We start from the raw sequence: 14,196 nt of genomic DNA, 5'->3' as shown, positions 1-14,196 counted from the left end.
CACATGAGGCCACTATCAATGGTGGAGGATGAAGGAGTGCTATGTGCACAAAAACAAACTAGATTTTTGCATTCTTCATGAGGTGTGAATCTTCAGCGGCCTCACGATTCCATTACGATTCAACTGTCAACGTTTCTCGATGCATCTCAGTGTTAATCATCCTCAATGATCTATATCACTGCACACGGCTACTGTTCATCGTTTACATTCCCCTTTTATTCTGAAAGTCCTTCCAATAATCAGACTACAACAGTCTACAAAATAAAAGCTCTATCTCTTCTATCATCAACCAAAACCTGTATCCATCTGCAGCGTCTTTCATGTTTGATGATGCTCTGTCTCTGCATCGTGATGCATCTTATAATTGAGACATTTCATCACCTCTAATACATTTATGTTGCCTTTACAATCTGGAAAGTTGTTTGAAAGTGAACTGAACAAGACTAAAGAGGAAAATGTAAGAGCAATGTTTTATTCTTTTAATAAAATGCTGGAAATGTAAAAAAAAAAAAATTAAAATCTGTGTTTGTCTTTTCGTGTGATTAATGGGTTATGAAAATAGTTGTTAGTTGCAGCTCTATAACTTGTAACAACAAACACTACTCTGTGTTGTGTTGGTAGGGAGTGAGTCTCTCCGGTATGTGACAGAGCTACGAGCACGTTGCTGCAGTCACAGTAAAGTGCTGCTGTTATTACTGTAGTCGGACATAAAGTGTGTGGATAGACTCAGTTAGTGACTGAAACCATGTGTTGTTTGCTGCCACAGAAGAGAAATTAAAAGTCCATTCATGCAACGTTGTCACGCCATCTTCCTGCATTTAACATGTCCTACAAATCCTTCACAATAAAAGTCCTGCATTTTGCTGTTATTTCAAAGTTTCTAATTTGAAGCAGCAAAATCAGGAAACATTGGATTTCAGCTGAGAGCTGAGAGTGAAACTGAGTCAGCAGCTACGAGCCAGGCTGAAGTAAATTACAACAGCATTAAACCAGAAGTCCACCAACTACTGTAGAGAGCTGCAGCTCTGCACAGGTCACATATCATGTTAATCAATGGAGCAGATGAATGATCAATGAATGTTCTTTCTTCTTCATTTGATTTTGCTGGTGGTGCAAAACACTGAAACTTTCCTGTTCCTGCAGGCTGTTATAATGATAACTACACAAAACAGCCCAAACTCAGCTGGAGCAGCAGTTTCCTCATGACAGGAGCCGAGACGGCACCACTGAGCCCATCTTAAATTCATCCATGCATTTCTGCCGTCAGTGGCGCTGCCAGCCAGAATCCTGTGTGCACTGTGCGTACTTTTTTTGTGGGTGAAAAAAAAAAAAAAATGAAAGCAATTAATTTATTTATTTTTTTGAGGGTGGTGTAATAAAGATGCTTGTTTGTAATAGGCCACTGATTGTTAAGCCAATTACTGGAAGCCTAACATAAAGGCCAATAATTGTCGTTTACGTCATCTGTCAGTTGTGATTTTGATTTCTGGCGCCTATTCTTCTTCTGCTATAGTAGCTATACTACCGCGGTCCGCCTATGTTGTGATTACGGTCCGGTCTGGGCTGTTTTCATCTGTGTTTCTGTTAAGTGACTCAATAAAGCCTAACTGATCTTCATTTTCAATTTTTTCATAGTTCCTCCTGAGCGGGGGCGAGGTCGTCATATCATTGCAGCTACCGTGTCGCATTATATCATTCTCTTTTTTCTCTACTCTGGTCAGCTCCAAACTCACGGACCACAGCGTGGTTTTCCACACAGCAGCCATTCAACTCGTGTCAGAATAACCACAGTCTCACAGATCATGTGGGCGCTGCAATCTGTTATTTCCCTGATATTGAAAACAATAGATTTTGCCTTAAAAAAAGTATTTTTCCATTTGTTGTATTTGCCGTTTCTGTGCGTACTTTGAAACTGAATCCTGGTGGCGCCACTGGCTGCTGTTATGGTAATGTGACGGGAAGATTCCACCTCATGTCATCTAATGTTGTTTTTGGACTTTTTCATATCTTCTGTTCACTTTAAACTGATGCCACACACAGTTGTTACAGTGTGTAAATCATTTCACACTGAGGCACAAATACACTGTCAGTGATGATCTACAATGCAACCACTCCAGTGTTGATAGATCCATGTCGGAACCATTTTAAGTTCAAAGTCAAGCACTTTGGCAAAAACACTGATTCTCCAGTTTCTATGACATTCAGTGATTAAATTCATTTATGTGTCACAGAAATCTCTTGAATGTCAGTATTTTCTGTTCAGATATCTGACACAGAGGGTCTATTGTTATTATTAACATCATAACACAGCAGTGATGTGGTGGAAATTAGATTTTATGTTAATGTTTTGATGATCCTCTGCAGTCAGTGTGGAGTGTGAAGTAGTTTGGGTGAGTGGTTCATCAAGCAGCAAAACCAGAGGCCAAGAAATCAAACAGGGACATTTTGAACAAGCACTAAATTAGTCTGAAGAAAGAGGTGTAACTTTATAGGGTTTGCACCAAAACTCTCCTTGTTGCTGATCCTCACCTGTTCTTCTCATCTTTGTCTCCTCACTTGTAACTCTTGGCTTCAAGCTATGCTGCCTTTTCTCCTGAACTGAACTGATCAACTGGAGGTGGAGAAAACAAAGCCGACCTCCTGACACTGAACCATCTACAATCGAGATACATAGTCTCACACTGACTGTCTGTGGCTGCAGCAGGACTCTACATACCTGAGAGTGTCCAGTCTCCAGCCTGGATCCTCCAGTCGAGCAGAAAGCTGCTTCACTCCTGAGTCTCCTGGATGATTGTAGCTCAGGTCCAGCTCTCTCAGATGGGAGGGGTTGGAGTCCAGAGCTGAAGCCAGAGAAGTACAGCCTTCTTCTGTGATCAGACAGCCTGACAGCCTGCAGACACACAAAACAACACACACTGCAGATCAGCTGAGAGTCCTGATGATTCAGTGCACACCTGTGTTTAAGGGTTTAACGTTTATTATATTCATCACCTTAGTTTTCATAAATTTACTAATCAGTACTGAACACAGAGTCTAACTGAAACTGATGGAAATGCCATTAGTTTTGCAAATATTTGGTCATGAACCAACATATTGTACAGATTATAATGATGACCTGATGATGGCATCAGAAGAAAAGTCAGAGGATGACCAAAGTAACTACAGTTCATCCTGAGGGGAGCATGAATGTCTGAACCAAACCTCATGACAATCCATCCAACGGTTGGTGAGATTAATAAATCGGAACCAAAGTGCAGAATAAACTGAAAGACCAACATTTTTTATAAAATGCATTCATGCTTCCATCAAGATGAAATGTAATTATTTTGGTGATCCTCCAACATATCATATATATATTTCTTTCTGTATATCAGCTCCAATAGTGCAGTCACATGAAATAATGAAAAAAAAATAATGAATCCTGACCTGAGAGTTTCAAGGACACAGTGTGGACTCTTCAGTTCAGCAGAAAGTAGCTTCGCTCCTGAATCCTGCAGGTTGTTGTTACTCAAGTCCAGCTCTCGCAGACTAGAGGACTGGGAGCTGAGAACTGAGGACAGAGCTTCACAGCTTCTCTCTGAGAGGTTACAGTCACTCAGTCTGGATAAAGAATAATGAACAGAACAAGAAAATTATTTGTATTTGGGTCAATAACAGCACATTTACTGCATTCTAAAGAAACTTCTCCACACTTACAGAGCTTTGTTGGAGGCTTTGACCACTGGCAGCAGCCTCAGAAGAGCCTCCTCTGAAGCAGAGTATTTCTTCAGGTCAAACACGTCCAGATCTTTTTCTGATGACAGTAAGATGAAGACCAGAGCTGACCACTGAGCAGGAGACAGTTTATCTGTGGAGAGACGTCCTGAACTCAGGTGCTGCTGGATCTCCTCCACTAGAGAACGATCGTTCAGTTCATTCAGACAGTGGAACAGATTGATGCTTCTCTCTGTAGACAGATTCTCACTGATCTTCTTCTTGATGTACTGGACTGTTTTCTGATTGGTCTGTGAGCTACTTCCTGTCTGTGTCAGCAGACCTGTCAGGAGAGTCAGATTGGTCTGCAGTGAAAGACCGAGAAGGAAGCGGAGGAACAAGTCCAGGTGTCCATTTGGACTCTGTAAGGCCTCGTCTACAAAACTCTGGAGGTACTGTGTCAATGCAACTTCGTTTTTTCTTGGTTCAGACTCCTGGGAGTTGATGAGATGTGTTGGGTCAGGTTTGTCTCTTAATAGTTTAGACCACCAGGATTTTGACTGCTTTTCTTCTACCGGCAGATTGACTCTAGAGTTCATGAACGTCAGATGGACATGAAGAGCAGCCAGAAACTCCTGAACACTCAGATGGACGAAGCAGAACACCTTGTCCTGGTACAGTCCTCTCTCCTCTTTAAAGATCTGTGTGAACACTCCTGAGTACACTGAGGCTGCTGTGATATCGATGCCACACTCTGTCAGGTCTGATTCATAGAAGATCAGGTTTCCTTTCTGCAGCTGATCAAAAGCCAGTTTTCCCAGAGACTCAATCATCTTCCTGCTCTCTGGAGTCCAGTGTGGATCTGTCTCAGCTCCTCCATCATACTTGACTTTCTTCACTTTGGACTGAACCACCAGGAAGTGGATGTACATCTCAGTCAGGGTCTTGGGCAGCTCTCCTCCCTGTCTGGTCTTCAACACATCCTCCAGAACTGTAGCAGTGATCCAGCAGAAGACTGGGATGTGACACATGATGTGGAGGCTTCGTGATGTCTTGATGTGGGAGATGATTCTGCTGGCCTGCTCCTCATCTCTGAATCTCTTCCTGAAGTACTCCTCCTTCTGTGTGTCAGTGAACCCTCTGACCTCTGTCACCATGTCAACACACCCAGGAGGGATCTGATTGGCTGCTGCAGGTCGTGTGGTTATCCAGAGGCGAGCAGAGGGAAGCAGTTTCCCCCTGATGAGGTTTGTCAGCAGCACATCCACTGAGGTGGACTCTGTAACATCAGTCAGGATCTCAGTGTTGTGGAAGTCCAGAGGAAGTCGACACTCATCCAGACCGTCAAAGATGAACACAACCTGGAACTCTTCAAAGCTGCAGATTTCTTTGGTTTCAGTGAAGAATTGATGAACAAGTTCCACCAAGCTGAACTTTTTCTCTTTCAGCACATTCAGCTCTCTGAAAGTGAATGGAAATGTGAACTGTATGTCCTTGTTGTCTTTGTCTTCAGCCCAGTCCAGAGTGAACTTCTGTGTTAAGACTGTTTTCCCGATGCCAGCCACTCCCTTTGTCATCACTGTTCTGATTGGTTCATCTCTTCCAGGTGAGGCTTTAAAGATGTCTTCTCGTCTGATTGTTGTTTCTGGTCTGTCTGGTTTCCTGGATGCTGTTTCAATCTGTCTGACCTCATGTTCATCATTGACCTCTGCAGTCCCTCCCTCTGTGATGTAGAGCTCTGTGTAGATCTGATTCAGACGGGTTGGGTTTCCTGCTTTAGCGATCCCCTCAAACACACACTGGAACTTCTTCTGAAGGTTGGATTTAAGTTTACGCCGACAAACTGCGGCAAGATGTTCTAAATGAACACACAACAAAAAAGATCAAGACATTTATAAAGAAAATATGACAATTTCCTTCCCCTAAAATAGCACATATAAACATGTTTTCCATGTTTTTCCTCCATCTGTTGAGATATTACAAATTGTCTCATTGATCCAACATTTAGTGAAATCCTCTTACTGCTCTGCAGACAGTCAGCCAGCCCCTCCTGCTTCATTCTCCTCAGGAAGTGAAGTGTGATCTTCAGAAATGCCTCTCTGCTGCTCCTCCTCTGCTCTTCATCCTCACCATCCAACACCTCCTCATCCTCCCTCTGATTCTCTGAGCATTCTGGGTAATCTGAAATCAGAACCTTCTGGACCTTCTTCAGCTCATTCTTCACAAAAGTCACAATGTTCTCCTCCAGCAGCTGAAACAGAATATTATGTGAATGACAACATTTAACATCAGATCCATGTTGGACAGATTCACCACTGGTCTGTTAAGTGCAGCATGAAGATTATTGTGACCAGACTGGATGTAAAAGTAGTTGTTGTTCATGTACAGACCATAAATATGGAGTCCAGGTGTGTCTGATGCTGCTGGACAGACGGACCTCTGGGAACCTCTGAGCTCTCCTGGTCGACTCTGTGGAGGAATCATGAAGAATCAGTCACATTGTGTCTGTCCACTCAGAGACAAACACAAGCTGAAGGTCATGTGGAAGAAGCCTCAAATCCCTGTTGTAATAAAAAGGGAGGAGGTGGAGATGCTTGACACCTCCATGATTCGTAGGGTGGCAACTGAATAACAAGCTGAACTGGTCAGACAACACTGAAGCCTTCGTCAGGAAAGGACAGAGCAGGCTGTTCTTTCTGAGGAGGCTCAGGTCCTTCAATGTTTGCAATTGGCTGCTACGGATGTTCTACCAGTCTGTGGTTCAGTGTCATCTGTGTTGTGGTGGATGGGGAGGTGGCATCAGCAGCTGTGGTACAAACAAACTGAATAAGCTGGACAGGAAGGCCAGCTCTGTGGTGTGGATGGAACTGGACAGTCTGGAGGCTGGAGCAAAACTGACACACCAGAGAACAGTGAGGGGAAAACACTGGCTTCATGGTGCGCTTCCTTTGCAAGCTGGAGGTCAGTAATCCTGTCTTCCAATCTAAAAACATCCCAGTGGATCTGATCAGAGAAATATGGACGCTCGCTGCAAACAGGTGTTTGAATGGAAAGTTTGTGAACATCAGATCAATTACAGCAGCTGATTAAACAGTTGAGAGCACTTTAAGAAATGTCAGGAGGAGTCGGCTGCTGACACTTACTGTCAACGACTGAGACTGAGCTCAGATCAGCTGAATCAAAGTGAGAATAACAACTACAAACTGTTTTACTGCACGTTTCACAAACAAACTATATGAAGTCAAACATGATGAAGAGGTTAAAAGTAATTGTTCACTTAGTGCTGACATGTGAGAATATAAATGTACTAAAGAAGAATGATGCTGAAAAACACAACAAGTTTAAAGATTTAAACTTGTTTCTTTGAATAAATAACATAAACATGAATCAGTCACATATTAATGTCATAAACAGCTCACCTCTTTACAGCAGGAGGTTGTTGTCCTTTAAAATCAATGAGGCGATCTATTGACCGGTTACTCTTTAAGGACACACAGCTGGGCTCAGGTTCAGGTCCTGGTCCAGGTCCAGGTCTAGTAGAGGCTGGTCTCCTGCTGGACAGAGAAGAAGACCACCAGAGATGTTAATTCACTTTCTAGTCTTCAGACACAGAAGCTTCTGTCCATAAAATAGTGGAAAACATCAGGAATAAACCTTCAGAGAATATTGGACCAAACTAATTCAATAAAGTGAAATGAAGAGTTGAAGACTGGTTCTGTTGGGCAGCTTTCTAAAGTGAGAATATAAATTTAAGTGAAGAAGAACGAAGCTGAAAATAAACATCAGGTTTCATAAAACATCTTTCTCCACAGTTAAAACATGAATCAGTCACATATTAAATTAAAGGGATATTCCGGTGTAAGTTTAATCCATGGTCTAAATCACTGTGAAACTGTGTTAGACTCCCTCTCGGGAGATCAAGTTAGCAGACCGCTAATTTACAGAATTTTGTCAACCTCAGAAACGACCGCATGACAGCAATACACTGCAGTAAATGGATCCAAATATAGACCGCCACCAAAAAGCCACAAATAATGCTCAGAACAGCACCAAACTTCAGCAACAGTACAAATAGGGTCTCGGCACATAGTCCGGGGCATCTAACCTCCGCTAGCTTAGCTGGATTTCTACTGAAAAGCTGACTAAATTTACCACTCTTCTGCAGCAGCTTCCTGTTGACTGGAAGTCCCGACGAGTCGATTACCGAGTGCAGTAGAGTTCCGCGGCTCATGGATGAAAATGTATGATTATGACTCCATGGAAAAGCAATCAAAGTTCATATGTGTCTTACCTGCCAGTTTATAACAGTTATTATCGAGAGCGGACAGGGAAAAGAACGGAATTGAGCATTTCTAACCGCACTCGACCCGGAAGCTGATGGAGGAGAGTTGAAAAATCTGTTTTTAGCTTCACAATAGAAATCCAGCTAAGCTAGCGGAGGTTAGATGCCCCGGACTATGTGCTGAGACCCTATTTGTACTGTTGCTGAAGTTTGGTGCTGTTCTGAGCATTATTTGTGGCTTTTTGGTGGCGGTTTATATTTGGATCCATTTACTGCAGTGTGTTGTTGTCGTGCGGTCGTTTCTGAGGTTGATAAAACTCCGTAAATTAGCAGTCTGCTAACTTGATCTCTCGAGAGGGAGTCTAACACAGTTTCACGGTGATTTAGACCATGGATTAAACTTACACCAGAATATCCCTTTAATATTATTAACAGCTAACCTCTTGACAGCAGGAGCTGGTTGTCCCTTAAAATCAATGAGACGATCTATTGACCAGTCGCTCGTCAAGGACACACAGCTGGGCTCAGGTTCAGGTCCAGGTCCAGGTTCAGGTCCAGGTCCAGGTCCAGTGGTTTTAGAGGGAGGGCCTCCCTCCTCTCTGTCCTCACACTGATTCATGCTGCTAAACTCACACCCACTTTCATCTGGAGAGGAAACACAAATCATTCGTCTGCACATCAACTGAACATTAATTGACTATTATTCATTTCCACCATGAAAATTTAAACATAAAACAATTATTTCACAACAAGAAGTTTAAATGACCTTTGAAAAAGAGAGAAAGGACAAAATGTTTGAAACATTCAACAAATAAAATGAAAACATTAAAGACTAAGATGAGCTGCAGAATCACACGGCGCAGCTCCTGATTGGTCAAACAGTGTCTGCACCAGCTGATAATATCTTTTGCTCACAAGTTGATTTATTGAGCTGTAAATGTCAGTAAACAACATTTTACATGTTGTAATGTTGTGTCTGTGTCAGTAATGTTATCGTTGGTTTAATGGACTAAATTCAAGAGGCGTGAAGCAAAGATTACACAGCAGCACACACACACACACACACACACACACACACCAACAGTGACTAAAGACAAATACAGTCAGCTGACAGTTTCTACAAACTGTAGCTGAAATTATTATTCTAAACAACGTTTGGCTCTAAGAAACTGTCAAGTGTTCTCCACAACTTTTGACATCTTAAAGACCAAACAACACAGAGTCTTCACTTGGCAGGACAGGAGGGAGAAACTGAAAACTAACTATAAATTAAAGTCTGTCAGACAAATATTTGCCTTTAAAATGTCGTGGAGTAGAAATATAAAGTTGCATAAAAAGAAATATTAGAGCCTAAATACAGTATTTGAGTAAATGTACTAAGTTTCAATCCACCTCTGTTGATAATAATCATTTAAAACTCTAATAGTTTCTATTTATTAACATATTTACTGTTGTCTGAGTTTGTTCATAAATATTTCACTTGAATGTATTTAATGTCAGAATTACATCAAGAAAAATAAAGACACTGATGCTTTATTATTATGATTATTATTATGATTATTATTATTATTATTATTATTATTATTATTATTATTATTATTATTGTTAATAGACAACCAACACTTTGCTAGTGTGCTTCTGTTATTACATCTAACATGATTTTACCTGCATGTGATAAATTAACTGCATTCATTTTGAGTTCAAGGAGAAAAGTGTCGCGACATCGAGCCTAAAAATTATTTCTTGTTTATGTGAAAATATATTACATATATTCATATATATGTAATCAATAAAATATTAATGCTTGTAAGAAAAGAGTTTTCCAACATGTTTTTTATGTAGTGAATCTTTTACAGATTCTGCTCGTCATCTTACTCTGATACAAAGAGCAGCGATCTGAGTTTAACCTCATGTGTGACTAAATGTGTTACAAGCTCAACAATATAATATAATATATAATATAGACCTATGTCATGAACATAACACTTGTTTACTTTATGGTTGCGAGTGTGCCTCACCTGTGTGACGTAGCTGAGGTCTGAGGTCACATGACGTAACACACCTCGGAGTAATAATATGCATAATGAGAAGAAGTTAAGCTTCTACAGTGAAACTATAAATACTCAAAGATGTTTAACCAAGGTAGTTAAACTGTCGTCAGTCTGTGTTGGCTGTGTTTTAGTAAGTAAGCAAGTATCGGCACAAAATGGCGGATATTCTTATCGGCTGTTGTTTCTCCTCCGTCGTCCCGAGTTTAAACTTAAACGAGTTCGTCGAGAAATAAACAACCGAGCTTCAGTTTTTGTGCTGTTTCCGGTGTAACAATGAAAAGTAGAGCTTGTGTTAGCGAGTCGAACATGTCAGATTCATTACATTACCTTCAGCTGGAGGTTCAGACGGCCAATACAGGTGCGCAACACACCTGTCAGAGAAAGTGAAAGTAAACTGTGAGCAGGAAACAGCCAGAGAGGCGTGTGACTGACTGGGAGTCTTTCTGTTAGACTGAGGGGGCTGCAGCACGACCCACAACGAGCTAACACATGCCGAATTTACAAGAAGGCCCAAATAATGAAGAATCAGTAACAAACAGCGTTTCAGGAGGTTATAAAGTGTCTCCTAACTCAAAAACTCACTAAATGGAGAGATTTCATAGTCTGGGGGTTGACATGTTCAAACTGTTAGTCACGTCGCCACAGAGGCTTTCTGGGTATTGAAGTTCCAATCAAGAGTAGAATGTGTTGGTCAGAATGTTTTCACAGCTGATGTGGACACCATTCATTATTAAATACGGCACATTTTCAATGAATATCCTTGAATATATTTGTCTGTGTGATGCTGCTGTGATAAAAAAACAAATGTGTTTTTATCACACTGGAACAGAAAACCCTCAGACTATACAATCTGTGATGATGCTCACCTGGTTTCCACCTTTTTACATGGCAGCAAAGAAGCACGAGATGGAAGAATTCAATTAAAAAAATGTAACAAACGTTTTAAAATGCTTTCTCCACATATTCCTAACTATCTGGACCTACTTGTTAATTCAGCAAGGATTATAAATACAATATAACCAGACTCCCTTAACAAATCGTCTGTTTATAAGAGTTGAGTGAGGAGAAACTTTATAGACTTTGTGAAACAGCTACGACAAATCCTTAATCATTGGTGCCTTCTTGTAAATTCGGCTTTAAAATGCAAAACATTAGGATGTTTATGTCTTTGTAAAATATGTCAGTTTCCACCAGCCTACATTAAACAGTAACTACTGTAATATGAGCTACTTCTTAGTCATGTTGAATATAAAAGCAGCTTTGTTATAAGATCAGTTCAGGGCTGGATGAAGAGTCAGAGCTGTCAGACTGAGAGCGCAGGACACGAGATTCACCACAAGAGGGAGCTAAAGGGCAGCAGAGCAGAGGAGAAGCGCCACAAGACACAAAAACATACTTTAATAAATGTCTTTGACCTGTTTCACTGTTTTCTGTCACTTTACTCGTTTATATGTTCTTTTTATGTGTGATTTGATTCAGAAAGTGCTCCATGAATTATCATCAGAGGGGCTGAAAGCTTTAATTTTTCTCCTTTTTGTTCATGTTCTTATTTTTCTGAGTTTAAAATGATCCTCATCTGTATCTACCCAGAGCTGCTGTCAGACATTAAAGGGTAAATTCGACTGAAAATAGGAATTCAGTCCTCGTCTTTTCAACTCTGTGCTGATGGAGAGTCAGGTGAAGTGTCGTAGTCCACAGAACATCTCAGGAGCTCAATTAAACTTTGCTGAATTAGTTATCAGAACTTCCTGTTTGCAGTGTGCCTGTGGATATACACGCTACTGTCACCAGATTACTTTCATACTGATGGAAACTTAAAAATGTGAAGTTTCTGAGGCAAGCAGTTCAAAGATTTCTGAACCATTTGTCTTCCACATTAGTGAAGGGCTGGGAATCCTCAGTAACCATGGTGACCATGCCTCATCCACATCAGTCTTCCCTCCTGATGACAAAAAAATGCAGTATTCAATTACAGATGTCATTAATTAGTCACAATTAACATACAGATTAATGTTGTAGTTGTATGTTTGTATGCTGTCTTATCATTGCATCCTAAAATGGCTTACCTGAGCTTGGTCCACCTTGGTTGGTCTCCTTGTTCCCATGTAAGGCCCTATAATGCCTCAGCATAGAGGAGGTGTTGTTGTATCCAAGTTCTTTGGATCACAGACACTTCACCTTTTAAAATACCAGACATTAGAAGAAAGAAATCAGAACAAGGGATATGCTGTGTTGCCACATTTATATTACACTAGTAATTACTATGTGTATACATTATTATGGGAGATCAGCTCAAATTGTTCCCAGACAGGGAAAATCTTTTCTTTCTTGCAGGTTCCATCGTAAAGTCAAATGACACTCAAATAGATCGCAAAGAAAAAACAGAAACTACACAAAATGTGAGGTAACGGGGGACCTCCATTGCATTTTGTTGCCCCTTAAATTTCGAATTGAACGCCAAAACCACAAAACAGTCCCTGAATCAGTCACGTGGTACGGCCGGCTCGTGAGGCTTCGAACAAACCTCGATACGCGCTTCACAAATATCTTCCTGGACTACTCGACACAGAAGACACATCAATACGAATGTCACACTGAGGAACAAAAGACCGTCTGTGTGGCAGCAGCTCAGCTTTATAGGCTACAGGTGGCTGATCAGGTGCACTGCAGTGGCCCCGCCCCCGGAATGTACCATTTCTGTGGGGGAGTTTGATTCTCTTTGAACAAATCCAGTTCCAATGCCTCAATTCATTGATTCAATCAATCAAAGCTTTTAAAGTTACTAAAATTTCCTCTCAGTAAAAGGTCTGAACCTCACAAAGTCCAGCTTGTGTCTTACAGTCTTCCCCACATTCAGTGTTCAACACTTGTACAGTCATCAACCAGATATTTTACCAGAAATAGAAGTCGTCTCAGGCGAATGAATTTAAGGCCTTTATTTCAAGTTAAAGAAAACAGAGGCCTCAGTATAAAAGCTGTAAAAAGTGCAAACAGAGCTCAGAATAACATTTTTTACACTTCAATTAGACATTTCAAGTGAAAACACGTCAACATATTCAGAAAACAGTCAATAAAAAGTGCAAACAGCCTTTTCTCTTTGAATATCTGCTTCTTTTCTTGGACTTGTCTTCCTGAGAGGAATGGGCATGTGATGGTCCTGCCACTGATTTCAATCTTGGCTGAATGGAGTCTGTGCCGTTCTCATGCAGATCTGTAGGTGTTCGCCTGTGAGCCTGGAACCAGACTTGTTCTTCATGTTGCTGACGGTGGAAAAAGCCGACTCACAGCCGTCAGTGGGTCCAAACGTGGTCCAGGTGTGCAGTGCTGCTTTGGTTAGACCATGAAAACAGTGTGCAGCAGCCAGAAAGCAGCAGGTCAGTGGCCTCTAAATGCTCTTCATGCATCACTTCCTCACAGATCAATGAGCTCCAGCTGCAGAGATCCCACATGAGCCCACCTCAACGTCTGTGTCACCTCCTGTGAAAAGTTCTGTGATGAGGAGAGGATTGTGGGTCAGCAGGAGGAGCTGCTGCCCGAGGCTGAAGCTGTCAAAGCTTTTACTGAAGTTTCCACTCAGCTTGTGTATGAAGTCAACACAGGGAGGAACATCTCTCTCAGACTGAGTGTGTTCTGCAGCTTTGGGAAGTGTGTTCACTCTCCTTCAACATCTGCTGTGAGAATGTGCAGCTTCCTGTGGAAACATCTGACAGCTTTCATCCAATGAACCACTGAATGTTTCCGGTCCTGCAGCTTTAACTTGAGCTCATGAAGGTGTGATGTGATGTCAGCCGACACAGCAACCGTCTCCATGTTGTGCTCATCTTGCAGAAACAGTGAAATCTGTGTTGCTGTCTGACTCTTGAGCTGCTCTTGTTCATGACTTCAGCGCACAGAACAGTGTGATGGATGAGACGGTGGTGAGCTCTGAGATCAGGGTCGTCTTCTCTCTTCCCACCATGGCAGGGGCTCCATCTGTGGTGATGAGACCACCTGGTTCAGATCGACACCTCTCTGTCTCAACATCTCCTTTATTGCTGCATATATGTCCTCTCCTCTCGATGTGTCTCAGTGGTGTTACAGACAACAGCTCCTCACAGAGCTCTTTATCATCTCTGGGAAAAGATGGAAACCTTTTAGAAACAGGTGAGCATCATCAAAGATCATCTAGAG

At 41.6% G+C, this 14,196-nt stretch overlaps 1 long non-coding RNA gene across 1 annotated transcript; it reads right to left on the bottom strand.

Annotated features, from left to right (window-relative positions):
• Positions 1–11,711: 11,711 nt before the first annotated feature.
• Positions 11,712–12,188, bottom strand: LOC115577261 (uncharacterized). Its single transcript, XR_003983068.1, has 2 exons — positions 12,093–12,188; positions 11,712–11,968 (listed from the first exon to the last, which is right to left on the bottom strand). It is a non-coding gene; the product is annotated as an uncharacterized LOC115577261 (long non-coding RNA).
• Between the last annotated feature and the right edge of the window lie 2,008 nt (positions 12,189–14,196).

The sequence above is a fragment of the Sparus aurata genome, chromosome 24 (genome assembly GCF_900880675.1).
Source record: "Sparus aurata chromosome 24, fSpaAur1.1, whole genome shotgun sequence".
Lineage (NCBI taxonomy): Eukaryota > Metazoa > Chordata > Actinopteri > Spariformes > Sparidae > Sparus > Sparus aurata.
Note: the sequence above shows the minus strand (reverse complement) of the source record. Positions and strands in the feature narration are given on the sequence as shown.